The sequence below is a fragment of the Moschus berezovskii genome, chromosome 17 (assembly GCF_049115385.1).
Source record: "Moschus berezovskii isolate FMDL1 chromosome 17, NW_MosBer_1.0, whole genome shotgun sequence".
Classification (NCBI taxonomy): domain Eukaryota; kingdom Metazoa; phylum Chordata; class Mammalia; order Artiodactyla; family Moschidae; genus Moschus; species Moschus berezovskii.
Window position 1 is genome coordinate 2,742,114 of NC_142476.1, and position 14,844 is coordinate 2,756,957.

Genomic DNA, 14,844 nt, shown 5'->3' on the forward strand with positions numbered 1-14,844 from the left:
CACTTTCATCAAGAGGCTCTTTAGTTCTTCTTCACTTTCTGCCAGAAGGGTGGTATCTACTGCATACCTAAGGTTATTGATATTTCTCCCAGCAATCTTGATTCCAGCTTGTGCTTCCTCCAGCCCAGCCTTTCTCATGATGTACTCTGCATATAAGTTAAATAAGCAGGGTGACAATATACAGCCTTGACATACTCCTTTTCCTATTTGGAAACAACCTGTTGTTCCATGTCCAGTTCTGTTTCTTTCTGACCTGCATACAGATTTCTCAAGAGGCAGGTCAGGTGGTCTGGTACTCCAATCTCTTTAAGAATTATCCACAGTTTATTGTCATCCACACAGTCAAAGGTATTGGCATAGTCAAGAAAGCAGAAGTAGATGTTTTTCTGTAACTCTCTTGCTTTTTTGATGATCCAGTGGATGTTGGCAATTTGATCTCTCGATCTTCTGCCGTTTCTAAATCCAGGTTGAACATATGGAAGTACAAGATTCACGTACTGTTGAAGTCTGGCTTGGAGGATTTTGAGCATTACTTTGCTAGTGTGTGAGAGGAGTGCAACTGTGTGGTAGTTTGAACATGCTTTGGCAGTGCCTTTCTCTGGGATTGGAATGAGATTTACTTTTCCAGTCCTGTGGCCACTGCTGAGTTTTCCAATTTGCTGACATATTGAGTGCAGCACTTCCACAGCATCATCTTTCAGGATAATGTAGCACAACTAGAATTCCATTGCCTCCACTAGCTTTGTTTGTAGTGACGCTTCCTAAGGCCCACTTGACTTTGCATTCCAGGAAGTCTGGCTCTAGGTGAGTGATCACACCATCGTGATTATCTGGGTCATGAAGATCTTTTTTGTATAGATCTTCTCTGTATACTTGCCACCTCTTCTTAATAGCTTCTGCTTCTGTTAGGTCTATATCTTTTCTGTCCTTTATTGAGCCCATCTTTGAATGAAATGTTCCTTGGCATCTCTGATTTTCTTGAAGAGATCTCTAGTCTTTCCCATTCTATTGTTTTCCTCTATTTCTTTGCAGTGATCACTGAGGAAGCCTTTCTTATCTCTCCTTGCTGTTCTTTGAAACTCTGCATCAAAGGGGCATATCTTTCTTTTCTCTTTTGCCTTTTTGTTTCTCTTCTTTTTTCAGCTATTTGTAAGGCTTTGTCAGACAACCATTTTGCCTTTTTGCACTTCTTTTTCTTGGATATCTTCTTGATCCCTGTCTCCTGTACTATGCCACAAACCTCTGTCCATAGTTCTACAGGCACTGTGTCTATCATATCTAATCTCTTGACTCTATTTGTCAATTCCCCTGTATGAATGTAAAGGATTTGACTTAGGTCATACCTGAATAGTCTAGTGATTTTCCCTGCTTCAATTTAAGTAAGAATTTAACAAGTGAATTTGGCAAGTGGATTTGGATAATCTATGTTACCCTTTTTTTTTTCTTTTTCAAAAGTGAACCACTTTCTCTACTCTTTTCAGAGTTGTTTCAGTGTTGCATGAAGGATGATAATGTCAAGTTCATTGGTTAAGTCATGTCCTGGTTTTAGCTTTCAATATTCAAACTTATTTGAACCACTCATTTTGTGTCATTCATCCAGTTAATTTTTAGGATGTAGTATCTGATCTCCAAGATCACTTCTTGTTCATAATTTCCCCAAATCTGGATTCTTAGATGAATTTCAAGCAATTTTGCATTCAGGATGGTTTTGTAACATACTTTTAAAAAAAAGGATTTCATTCATACATTTATTTATATATCTATCAACTTTGCTATAGTTAAGCATCTCTAGTATAAAATGTATTTAACCTTCACTCTCTTCCTTGCTCTCTCCCTCTTTAACACACACATATACAGACACATTCACACACACAATGCTTTCTTGTTTTTAATTTCCTTTTTCTCGAGGGAGTTCAGGTTAAGTTATAATAACATGGGGTCGCACAGAGTCTGATACGACTGAAGCAACTTAGCAGCAGCAGCAGCAGCAGCAGCCAATGAGTTTGACTGATGCAGTTTCTCCAGAAAAGGGGAGAAGGAACTAAGGAGTCTGGGATCCTTGGGCACTGAAGAATACAGAAGAAAGCTTTGCCTGATTATTATTCCGTCCATGATTTTCCAGCAAAGTTGAAGTAGTACAAATGGGAGTTTATGAACAATCTTGGTTTCCATTCAGATTCTCTAATCTGCTAGATATCTTTAATGTCTGAGCCACTAGAGAAGCACCAACAATACTGGAGTGGATAGCCATTCCTTTCTCCAGAGGGTCTTCAGGACCCAAGGATCAAACCTGGGTCTCCTTCTTTGCAGGCAGACTCTTTTCCATCTGAGCCACCAGGGAAGCTCCTACTATCTATAATTTGTGGAAAAACTGAACCTCTGAATTATTTTACATATGCTTTTTTTACCCTTCAACACAAAGATAATACTGATCACAATCACAAATAGGTGGTGAGATCGTACTTGTGAACTGTTAATAGGTGAAACTACACAGGTCATTTCAATCTTTTGACTGCTTCATCAGAGACAGGCATTGAGCTAAGAATTTCTCAATGTTATCAGCCATCCCCACACCTCACTGTGAGACAGCAGTTTCCTTTTTCTACAGATGAGCTTTGATACTGAGAATCCTTACTTCTCCAAAGACAGGTAGTTAATTATGGTGCAGACTTAAGATTTTATTTCTGATCTAACTGACATCGAAGTTGATGGTCTACTGACTTCCAAAAGAGCCTAAGTTCACTGATATATTGTTCTAATCAACTTCTCCACCAATGACCTCTACTTGTACTCTTTCTCCCTAGATGTTTCCATGTGATCCGTACTTTTGAGGCACCTGGGATCTCTCATTGGAGAAGGAAATGGCAACCCACTCCAGTGTTCTTGCCTGGAGAATCCCTGGTCGGCTGCCGTCTATGGGGTCGCACAGAATCGGACACGACTGAGGCGACTTAGCAGCAGCGGTGGCGGCGGCGGGATCTCTCGACAGCCATAAGATGCATAGGGTGTACATTGCTGTGTTTGTCCTTAAAGATAATGATTACTAGAACTAAAGCAAAATAGAAAAGAAAGTGACTGAGCAACATTGTATAATGCAAACCAAGAATGGTTTCCTGAGGTGCAAGGTGTTTTCCTGAGGCAGATATTATACCATATGAAGATGGGAGAGATTATACCATGATATTAAGGATATTGGTCACTAATGTTATCAGAAGACATTCTTCTGATTAACCCTCCTTAAATTCCCTTACTCCTGAAACATTTCTATAATTTTAGTTATAATGTGTTTCATCATTATCTGGATAGTTCCTTGGAGAGATGTTCTCAATGTGTGCAGTGTTCAAGATTCTATTGTAAATAGTGTGGAATGATCATTGGTTTTTTTGTTGCTGCTGCAGGTAGGTCTTCAAATTTTATACTCTGCAATAGAAATTAATGAAGTCATATCTTTTATTTTTATCCCGTTTTTGAAGAGGAAACTAAAACCTTACTTGTGGACCTGTTTGTTATCATAGTTTTTTATTGTCTGGAATTATATACTTGGGGAATATTATTATTTACATTAATAGTTGATATAAAAATTCATAAGAATATCTTGCTACCATAGGGACTTACAAGAATTTTTGCTATTCAGGTTTTGTTTTTTATGTCTTCTCTACAAAGATAATTGATTTCCACATTATGTTTTAAAATTAATCTGAGTGGAATTGAAGGTATTGTATCATTGGGAATGATTGTTATTGTTCAGTCACCAAGTTGTGTCCTACTTTTTTCCATCCCATGGACGGTAGCATGCCACGGTTCCATCTTTCACTATATTGGATAAGTAATTATACCTTCGCTGTATCGTGTGTGTGTGTGTGTGTAAAATTCCTAAAAAGTTAATGAAAGTGATTTTTTTAATTTGTAAATTATACATTCTATATGCTTAATTGTTTTAAAAGATGATGCACAGTTATTTAACAAAGTGGCTCTCTATGAGAAGTTGCTTCAGTCATCTGGCCCTAGGACTTTGGGATCACCTAACCTTGAGAGGCATAGATAATGGTGGTCCAAGAATTCTGATTTTCAGGCTCTATAGCCATGCCAAGTTCTTCTGGTTCATCAAGCATGAATTATCAAAAGGATAACTTTTCCCCTTTTTTGGAGGATAATCAAACTGCATTTGAAATGTAGGGAAATAGAATATTAGAAAAAGTTATCAAAGAGGCAGAAGTGATATAAGTTATTAAGAGAATACCCATAGAGTCCAATTAATTGGTTTGCATTTCAGTCTGGGCAATTTGCAGATGTCCGATCCGAGGAAAGCTTCTTAGTCTGTCAGTGCTTCAGTTTTCTCATTGTTTAGAAAGATACACTAATTAGAACCTCTCTCATAGGACCTTTGCTTATAAAAGATTGTATAAGGATTCAACAAAAGTTAGCTATTCTCTTACTTTAAAGCTGAGACTGCTGCCACTAGAATAATTTTTTTAACAGAGATTTTATTAGTTATGAACACAGTAATGCATTCTATGAAGCTGATTTGGAAACCAGGATGCTTAAACATCATGTGTGAATATCCCTGAATGTCTACAATGTATAACAACTAATGTAGTCAGTTTGAAGTGTTCTAAGATGAATGAGGCAAAATCTACTATCACAGAGCTAATGATTAATAAAAGTGGAAGAAAACCCACATATCACACAGGAAAGGAAATTGAAGAAGTATTGTTACTTTACGTTTCTTAGGTGACTTGATAATTTTTTATATATTTTATATTTAGTTGCTCTTTCTTTCAGACATTAAGCGGTACTTGGCTATTTGAGACTCCATGGACTGCAGCATGCCAGGCTCTTCTGTCCTTCAATATCTCCCAGAATTTACTAAGACTCAAGTCCATTGAGTCGGTGATGCTATCTAACCATCTCATCCTCTTATAATTAGTAGTACCAATAATCCAAATCACACTGTTAATTAGTTAATTATGGGTTCACCAAGAAGAGTCAAGAGTTTTTATATATGACAATTATTGGTCTTAGCTCTATCTCACAGTCAAAATCATCAACTCAAATCTGGTAGAGTATATCCACACTTACCAGCCAGAAGATCTACAATCATGAAAATAAAGGGTACAGGTGAACCCAGACCAGAACTGCAATATGAGTGTATATGTTATGTGCCCAAATCATTTTCTCTATGGTGCATTTAATTCCCATATGAATTATTTCAGGGGAAGGAAAACAGTTCACAGATATTAATCAAATTACAAATTGTGAGTTGCTACCCTTTCCCAACAACACAAGAGAAGACCATACACATGGACATCACCAGATGGTCAACACTGAAATCAGACTGATTATATTCTTTTCAGCCAAAGATGTAGAAGCTCTATACAGTCAGCAAAAACAAGACCAGGAGCTGACTTTTGCTCAGATCATGAACTCCATATTGCCAAATTCAGGCTTAAATTGAAGAAAGTTGTGAAACCATTAGACCATTCAAGTATGATCTAAATCAAATCCCTTAATATACAGTGGCAGGGAGAAATAGATTTAAGGGACCAGATCTGATAGATAGGTGCCTGATGAACTATGGATAGAGGTTCGTGACATTGGAAAGGAGACAGGGATCAAGACCATCCCCAAGAGAAAGAAATGCATAAAAGCAAAACGGCTGTCTGAGGAGGCTCAGACACTGTCTGAGCTGTGAAAAGAAGAGAAGCAAAAAGCAAAGGAGAAAAGGAAAGATATACCCATTTGAATTCAGAGTTCCAAAGAATAGCAAGGAGAGATAAGAAAGACTTCCTCAGCGATCAATGCAAAGAAATAGAGGAAAGAAATAGAATAGGAAAGACTAGAGATCTCTTCAAGAAAATCAGAGCTGCCAAGGGAATATTTCATGCAAAGATGGACTCGATAAAGGACAGAAATAGTATAGACCTAACAGAAACAGGTCTGTTTCTGGGCTTCCCTGGTGGCTCAGAGGTTAAAGCGTCTGCCTCCAATGCAGGAGACCCGGGTTCGATCCCTGGGCTGGGAAGATCCCCTGGAGAAGGAAATGCAACCCACTCCAGTATTCTTACCTGGAGAATCCCATGGTCAGAGGAGCCTGGTAGGCTACAGTCCCACGGGGTCGCAAAGAGTCGGACACGACTGAGCGACTTCACAACAGAAACAGAAGATATTAAGAAGATGTGGCAAGAATACACAGAAGAACTATACAAAAAAGTTCTTCACAACCCAGATAATCATAATGGAGTGATCACTCACCTAGAGCCAGACATCCTGGAATGTGAAGTCAAGTGGGCCTTAGAAAGCATCATTACGAACAAAACTAGTGGAGGTGATGGAATTCCAGTTGAACTATTTAAAATCCTAAAAGATGATGCTGTGAAAGTGCTGCACTCAATATGTCAGCAAATTCAGAAAACTCAGCAGTGGCCACAGGACTGGAAAAGGTCAGTTTTCATTCCAATTCCAAAGAAAGGCAATGTCAAAGAATGCTCAAACTACCACACAATTGCACTCATCTCCCACACTAGTAAAATCATGCTCAAAATTCTCCATGGCAGGTTTCAATAGTATGTGAACCATGAACTTCCAGATGTTCAAGCTGGTTTTAGAAAAGACAGAGGAACCAGGGATCAAATTGCCAACATTTGCTGAATCATTGAAAAAGCAAGAGAGTTCGAGGAAAACATCTTTTTCTGCTTTCTTGACTATGCCAGAGCCTTTGACTGTGTGGATGACAGTAAACTGTGGACAATTCTGCAAGAGATGGGAAAACCAGACCACCTGACCTGCCTCTTGAGAAACCTGTGCAGGTCAGGAAGCAACAGTTACAACTGGACATGGAACAACAGACTGGTTCCAAATAGGAAAAGGAGTGAGTCAAGGCTGTATATTGCCACCCTGCTTATTTAACTTATCATGAGAAAAGCTGGGCTGGAGGAAGCACAAGCTGGACTCAAGATAGCCAGGGGAAATGTCAATAACCTCAGATATGCAAAAAACACCACCCTTCTGGCAGAAAGTGAAGAACTAAAGAGCCTCTTGATGAAAGTGAAAGAGGAGAGTGAAAAAGTTGACTTAAAGCTCAACATTCAGAAAACTGAGGTCATGGCATCTGGTCTCATCACTTCATGGCAAATAGATGGGGAAACAGCTGCTAACTTTAATTTGGGGGCTCCAAAATCACTGCAGATGGTGATTACAGCCATGAAATTAAAAGATACTTACTCCTTGGAAGGAAAGTTTTGACCAACCTATATAGCATATTAAGAAGTAGAGACATTACTTTGTCAACAAAAGTCCATCTAATCAAGGCTATGGCTTTACCAGTGGTCAGGTATGGATGTAAGAGTTGGACTGTGAAGAAAGCTGAACACTGAAGCATCAATGCTTTTGAACTGTTGGAGAAGACTCTTGAGAGTTCCTTGGACTGCAATGAGATCCAACCAGTCCATCCTAAAGGAGATCAGTCCTGGGTGTTCATTTGAAGGACTGATGTTGAAGCTGAAACTCCAATACTCTGGCCACCTGATTCAAAGAGCTGACTCATTTGAAAAGACTCTAATGCTGGGAATGATTAAGGGCACGAGGAGAAGGGGACGACAGAGAATGAGATGGTTGGATGGCATCACCGACTCAATAGACATGAATTTGGGTGGACTCCGGGATTGAAGATGGATGGGGAGGCCTGGCATGCTGTGGTTCATGGGGTCACAAAGAGTTGGACATGACTGAGTGACTGAACTGAACTGAACTGAACTAATTGGAGGGAGCCATGATACAATCATAGAGTTTATACATTTTTAAAATAGTTCCTCTTCCAACTTTTTGTATCTTCATTTTTCTCAATATTTTTACATAACGGGCTACTTGCCCATAACTGAAAAGTCAATCCTCAAAGAGATCTTTGACTACTCTGTGTGCATCCTGCTTCTTATTTCTCTGTTTATCAGTATGCTCCATTTTTGTCTCTTACATTTTCTAAATTGTCTCATTTTTATGTTTTTCATTCACTCATTTTCAAAAAGAATCAATTATGATACAAACCAGAATCTCATCTAGCTTGCTCAATTTCATATTATAAAACTTAGGCTACTTCTAGATATAATGTAATAAATAATTAATATAACATAGCCAATATATTTGATATAACATTGTTTTGATGTTTATAATTGAATTATTATATACAATTATAACTACAACCCATTTTATGTCATAGTATTCTCTTCAAGCAATATTATTATGGGGATCCTAAATTCCCAGGATGATATTAATACTACAGGTGTATCCTTAAGTACTCAAAGCAGTTTACTGCTCAGAAGACTTATCTGGATAAGTGTGTTAAACAGAGAAAACATTCCTTGTGGACATTTTCCTTGTAATGATATGAAACTAAGCCATGCCGTGTGGGGCCACCCAAGACGGACGGGTCATGGTGGAGAGGTCTGACAGAATGTGGTCCACTGGAGAAGGGAATGGCAAACCACTTCAGTATACTTGCCTTGAAAACCCCATGAACAGTATCAAAAGGCAAAATGATAGGATACTGAATGAGGAATTCCCCAGGTCGGTAGGTGCCCAGTATACTACTGGAGATCAGTGGAGAAATAACTCCAGAAAGAATGAAGGGATGGAGCCAAAGTGAAACAAATACCCAGTTGTGGATGTGACTGCTGATAGAAGCAAGGTCCGATGCTGTAAAGAGCAATACTGCATAGGAACCTGGAATGTTAGGTCCGTGAATCAAGGCAAATTGGAAGTGGTCAAACAGGAGATGGCAAGAGTGAACATAGACATTCTAGGAATCAGTGAACTAAAATGGACTGGAATGGGTGAATTTAACTCAGATGACCATTATATCTACTACTGTGGGAAGAAATCCCTTAGAAGAAATGGAGTAGCCATCATGGTCAACAAAAGAGTCTGAAATGCAGTACTTGGATGCAATCTTAAAAACGACAGAATGATTTGTGTTCATTTCCAAGGCAAACCATTCAATATTACAGTAATCCAAGTCTATGCCCCAATCAGTAATGCTGAAGAAGCCGAAGTTGAACAGTTCTATGAAGACCTACAAGACCTTCTGGAACTAACACCCAGAAAAGCTGTCCTTTTCATCATAGGGGACTGGAATGCAAAAGTAGGAAGTCAAGAAACACCTGGAGTAACAGGCAAATTTGGCCTTGGAGCACGGAATGATGCTGGGTAAAGGCTAATAGAGTTTTGCCAAGAGAACGCACTGGTCATAGCAAACACCCTCTTCCAACTACACAAGAGAAGACTCTACACTTGGACATCACCAGATAGTCAACACCGAAATCAGATTGATTCTATTCTTTGCAGCCAAAGATGTAGAAGCTCTATACAGTTAGCAAAAATAAGACCAGGAGCTGACTATGGCTCAGATCATGAACTGCTTATTGCCAAATTCAGACTTAAATTAAAGATAGTAGGGAAAACCATTAGACCATTCAGATATGACCTAAATCAAATCCCTTATGATTATACAGTGGAAGTAAGAAATAGATTTAAGGGTCTAGATCTGATAGATAGAGTGCCTGATGAACTCTGGATGGAGATTCGTGACATTGTACAGGTGACAGGGACCAAGACCATCCCCATGGAAAAGAAATGCAGAAAAGCAAAATGGCTGTCTGAGGAGGCCTTATAAATAGCTGCGAAAAGAAGAGAAGCAAAAAGCAAAGGAGGAAAGGAAAGATATAAGCATCTGAATGCAGAGTTCCAAAGAATAGCAAGGCGAGATAAGAAAGCCTTCCTCAGTGCAAAGAAATAGAGGAAAACAACAGAAAGGGAAAAACAAGAGATCTTTTCAAGAAAATTAAAGATATCAAGGGAACATTTCATGCAAAGATGGGCTTGATAAAGGACAGAAATGGTATGGACCTAACAGGAGCAGAAGATATTAAGAAGAGGTGGCAAGAATACACAGAAGAATAGTACAAAAAAGATCTTCACAGCGAAGATAATCACGATGGTGTGATCACTCACCTGGAACCAGACATCTTGGAATGTGAATTCAAGTGTCCCTTAGAGAGCATCACTACGAACAAAGCTAGTGGAGGTGATGGAATTCCAATTGAGCTATTTCAAATCCTGAAAGATGATGCTGTGAAAGTGCTGCACTCAATATGCCAGCAAATTTGGAAAACTCAGCAGTGGCCACAGGACTGGAAAAGGTCAGTCTTCATTCCAATTCCAAAGAAAGGGAATGCCAAAGAATGCTCAAAACTACCGCACAATTGCATTCATCTCACACACTAGTAAAGTCATGCTCAAAATTTTCCAAGCCAGGCTTCAGCAATATGTGAACAGTGAACTTCCAGATGTTCAAGCAGGTTTTAGAAAAGGCAGAGGCACCAGAGATCAAATTGCCAACATCCGCTGGATCATGGAGAAAGCAAGAGAGTTCCAGAAAAATATCTATTTCTGCTTCATTGACTATGCCAAAGCCTTTGACTGTGTGGATCACAATAAACTGTGGAACATTCTGAAAGAGATGGGAATACCAGACCACCTGGCCTGCCTGTTGAGAGACCTGTATGCATGTCAGGAAACAACAGTTAGAACTGGACATGGAACAACAGACTGGTTCCAAATAGGAAAAGGAATGGTCAAGGTTGTATATTGTCACCCTACTTATTTAACTTATATGCAGATTACACCATGAGGAACGCTGGGCTGGAAGAAGCACAAGCTGGAATCGAGATTGCCTGGAGAAATATCAGTAACCTCAGGTATGCAGATGACACCACCCTTATGGCAGAAAGTGAAGAGGAACTCAAAGGCCTTTTGATGAAAGTGAAAGAGGAGAGTGAAAAGGTTGGCTTGAAGCTCAACATTCAGAAAACGAAGATCATGGCATCTGATCCCATCACTTCATGTGATATAGATGGGGAAACAGAGGAAAGAATGTCAGACTTTATTTTTTTGGGCTCCAAAATCACTGCAGATGCTGATTGCAGCCATGAAATTAAAAGACACTTGCTCCTTGGAAGGAAAGTTATGACCAGCTTAAATAGCATATTAAAAAGCGGAGACATTACTTTTCCAACCAAGGTCCGTCTAGTCAAGTCTATGGTTTTTCCTGTGGTCATGTATGGATGTGAGAGTTGGACTGTGAAGAAAGCTGTTCGCCGAAGAATTGATGCTTTTGAACTGTGGTGCTGGAGAAGACTCTTGAGAGTCCCTTGGACTGCAAGGAGATCCAACCTGTCCATTCTAAAAGAGATCAATCCTGGGTGTTCATTGGAAAGACTTATGCTAAAGCTGAAACCCCAATACTTTGGCCATCTCATGCGACGCGTTGACTCACTGGAAAAGAGTCTGATGCTGGAAGGGATTGGGGGTAGGAGGACATGGGGAAGGCAGAGAATGAGATGGTTGGATGGCATCACTGACTCGATGGACATGGGTTTGAGTGAACTTCGGGAGTTGGTGATGGACAGGGAGGCCTGGTGTGCTGTGATTCATGGGGTCACAAAGAGTCGGACACGACTAAGCGACTGAACTGAACTGAACTGAACTGAATGGATTGTTGCTGAAAAGAAGTAGAGTCTGAAATAAGACAGTAATTTTTAGAACATGGCACCTGAATTTTATTTTATATGTAAATATAATTTATCTATTGATATAATTTTGGTATGTTGATTGAACCACTTGCAGTTTACTTTTCTGAGATAACTGTTAAACTGATACAGTCTTTGTCGTTAAATACCTCTTACCTCGTCCTGCAAGCAGCAGTAATCAAGAAAGTGAAATATATAGCTAAATAAAATAAAACATGACTAGGATTTTCATAAGTTGAAAGTTTTTTTATATCATATGCTGGCATAGTGTAGAAAAGTATGTCAATGACTAGATTGTAAGACCAAGGTTTAAGATAATCATCCCTTAAACTTGCACAGATAAGATATCTTCTGGACTTCCCTGGTGTCTCAGTGGATAAGAATATACCTACCAATGTAGGGGACACAAGTTCGATCCCTTTTGGAGGAAGAGTCCACGTGCCATGGAGCAACTAAGCCCAAGAGCAACAACTACTGAGCCTCAGCTCTAGACCCTGTGAGCCACAACTATTTAAGCCTGCTCACCTAGAGTCAGTGCTCCACAACAAGAGAAGCCACTGCAGTGAGAAGCCCACACACCCCAACCAAGAGCCCAAGTGCATCCAAAAATAAACAAATACATTTTTACAAAAGAGTATCTTCCAAGTCATAGGGAAATGAGTAAGTTAATATTACATGTGCATTTGTATTAATATTGACCATGAGAGGCAACTATCATACACAAAAATAGTATTCAATGAAATTTCAATGATTCACTCTTATTTCTTCCCTGTTCAGCACAAAGTGGTTGTTTGACCTTATTGAATATTTACTTTTATGAGTCTCAAGTCTTTTCCTATAAGATAACATGTTGAAATGGGTTTGGTCATTCTCTGATGTCTCTCAGTCTAGCTTTACTTCTATTAGCGGTCTATGATGTTAACATCATTGTAATAATTTAGCAAAAATAAGTGTCTAATACTAGTAGTATATAAATGTAATTGTCTGTTTTAGAGTTAAGAAACTAATAAATATTGTAATAATAACCTATAAGGCCTATTAAAGGAAATAAATGTGATTATATAGTCTTAGACTGTGCAAAGTCTACATTGATTTTTATATTATTTGAACTAGAATACTGATAAACATGACTCAAAATTTTCAAGAATAAAGTAAATCCATTTCATTTCTATTAATATGTCCATAGGCAATGAAGACTGGGTCTAAGTGAAGGCAATGCCAAATTTCACAGATGTGACAGAATTTATTCTTCTGGGGTTAACCAGTCATCAGGAGCTTCAAGTTCTCTTTTTTTGTGGTGTTTCTAGTCGTTTACATGATCACTCTGATAGGGAACATTGTTGTAATTATTTTGATCAACATCAGTCCCCCGCTTCAGAGCCCCATGTACTTTTTCTTGAGTCATTTGTCTTTTGTGGATGTGTGGTTCTTTTCCAATGTCACTCCAAAGATGCTGGAAAATTTACTATCAGAGACAAAAGCCATTTCCTATGTGGGGTGTTTGGTGCAGTGTTACTTCTTCATAGCTCTTGTCCACATGGAAGTATATATCCTGGCTGTGATGGCCTTTGATCGCTACATGGCCATCTGCAACCCTCTGCTTTGTGGCAGTAAAATGACCAGGGCTGTCTGTACTCTTCTCATCTTTGTGCCATACATCTATGGGTTCTCTGTTAGCCTCATCTGCACACTGTGGATGTATGGCCTGCACTTCTGTGGAAACTTTGAAATCAACCACTTCTATTGTGCTGACCCTCCTTTTATCAAAATTGCCTGTGGAGGGGTCCACATTAAAGAATACACCATGATTGTTATTTCTGGGGTTAATTTCACATATTCCCTCTCTGTGGCTCTCGTTTCCTATACCAACATCGTAGCGGCCGTGCTGCACATGCGCTCTGCCGATGGCAGGAGGAAGGCATTCTCCACGTGTGGGTCCCACCTGACAGCCGTTACCATATTTTATGGTACTCTCATCTTCATGTATCTCAGGAGGCCCACTGAAGAGTCTGTGTAGCAGGGGAAGATGGTGGCTGTGTTTTACACCACAGTGATTCCTATACTGAATCCCATGATCTACAATTTGAGGAACAAAGATGTGAAAGAGGCGGTCAACAAAACAATCGTCAAGGCAAACTTGAGGCAGTGAACCTGCAGGACATAATTCCGTGTATGCTGCTTCTTGTTATAAATGTCCATGCATATAAATTCCCTGTTTAAAATAGACTGTGTATAAACAACACTTAAATATACTAAGAGGTCCAGACTAACACAGTGATGGTTTATTCCATGAATGGACTCTCAGGACTAAGCCTCCTTTATCTACATATGCAAACATACTAACACTGACCTATTACTGTTAGTCACAGTGTATGTAAACCTGTGCTAAGTGTAGTCATCGGATAAGTAATAAATATATTTGGATAAGCACATGTTAATTTGGAGGTATCTTTGTAAGAGTTGAATATGATTTCTTAGGATATTTTCTATATACAATTCCTCTTCACTTGTTTTATAAGTAATATATAATTTCATGAGAAAAAAATAAGACTTCATCACCTTTCTGTGAATATAAAAGTTAGAGGATCCTCATTTAACAAAAATGGTTTCAATAACATTCATACATGCATGGCCTTTTGAAAACAAAAATGTATTCAGAATCTTCAACTAGTGTCATGAATCAATCATAAGGATAATTCTCAGTATGTGTTGCTCTATAATTAACATTATTTGTGTTCCAAGCAATCTGTTGACTCACTGTAATTCTACTCTTTGGCTTGGATTTTGGCTAGTTGTTTTTCTCTTTATTAATTTAAATAGGTGAAAAATTTTGACTAAAACCTATCATGCCCTTCTCATAGTTAAAGAACATGAAGCAATATGGATTTTTGTCTTTTAAAATCTAACTTTTGATCAGAAGAGTGTCCTGCTAAGCATTTGATTGCTATGATGAAGCTATTGCTTTATTCCAAATTCTTGTCACTAACATTACATTCTCAGGTCTGTGTTTATCTGCTTAAGTCAAGCTTTTAATAACTAGAATGGATCAACCAGATAAGAATCTCTGTAAAACCGAATGACATTGCACTACACATGTGTTAAAATGTGATCAGCACATCTCAAACTGGTATCCATTGGGATCTGATTACAAGTTTACTATTCAATTTATGTTGATTGGGGTCCTCTTAATCTACCTTTATTCTTAATATCTGTGGAATACCTTTTTTTTGTCCTTGTTGATTGTTGCTAATAATACCACCATAAA

At 38.7% G+C, this 14,844-nt stretch overlaps 1 pseudogene; it reads left to right on the forward strand.

Annotated features, from left to right (window-relative positions):
- Positions 1–12,791: 12,791 nt before the first annotated feature.
- On the forward strand, positions 12,792–13,728 carry LOC129551142 (olfactory receptor 5M9-like; annotated as a pseudogene).
- Positions 13,729–14,844: the final 1,116 nt, after the last annotated feature.